Source organism: Octopus bimaculoides, chromosome 21 (assembly GCF_046866305.1).
Source record: "Octopus bimaculoides isolate indiv1 chromosome 21, ASM4686630v1, whole genome shotgun sequence".
NCBI lineage: Eukaryota > Metazoa > Mollusca > Cephalopoda > Octopoda > Octopodidae > Octopus > Octopus bimaculoides.
In genome coordinates this window covers 11,003,153-11,003,943 of record NC_142948.1, presented here as the reverse complement: position 1 = coordinate 11,003,943, position 791 = coordinate 11,003,153, and the positions used below count along the sequence as shown (strand labels likewise).

The window sequence follows — 791 nt, the reverse complement described above, 5'->3', positions numbered from 1 at the left end:
AAAGAACATAAAATCAGATGTGGCGGAAAGGCTTTCCCGTGGTTCGTTCAGTGGGGGAGTTAACATATCAAACGGATGAAACTAGCAGAACTACTACAAATGAATTTACATTTGTTACATGAATATTTACACAATGAAATGTGAAAATCATTCTAACAACTTGGCTTGGGTGAAACATTTACCAACATGAAGAATAATGTATATCATCTAGCTTCAACTTCAAATACCACGGATGTCTCACCTACGGCATCAACAATACTATATGAAGCTATCAACTACGAACCGGACAGTTAACCTAGCAGCGTTCCTGGCAGCTAATCATAAATGTTATTCCAGACATTCATAATTAACTTTACAGTTACGCTAAAATGATAAAATTTGCTAAATTAAGAGCAGTAATGCTAGTGTAGTAATGAGACTTAACTTTACATCTAATAAACTTGTTTAAATAATCCTGTGAAATTGATAAACATAACTATACAGTAAAGTATTTCTTTTTTTAAATGTGTTATTTCAGCTTCAAATTTTGGCACAAGGCTAACAATTTCATGGGAATGTGTAAGTCGGCTTCGTCGACTCTTGTGCTCAACTGGTACTTATTTTATCGACCCTGCAATGATGAAATATATCTCGACGGAATTTGAACACAAAATATATACGGACGACATACTAAGCGGCATTTCTTCACATTAAGACGATATATAAAGCAAGCCTAGATCTTCGAGATAGGGAGACAACACTGCCTGGGTTCTGGTCTTCTATTTATCTTACTTGTACAATCTATGATTGAT

The 791-nt window shown here is 34.8% G+C and overlaps 1 long non-coding RNA gene across 1 annotated transcript in view; it reads left to right on the top strand.

The window, feature by feature from the left end:
* The window catches only part of LOC149131490 (uncharacterized), a 9,570-nt gene extending 8,979 nt beyond the window's left edge, over nt 1-591 (top strand). The window contains exon 2 of the long non-coding RNA XR_016237846.1: nt 518-591. This is a non-coding gene — a long non-coding RNA (uncharacterized LOC149131490). The remainder of the gene's footprint in view (nt 1-517) is intronic.
* Nucleotides 592-791: the final 200 nt, after the last annotated feature.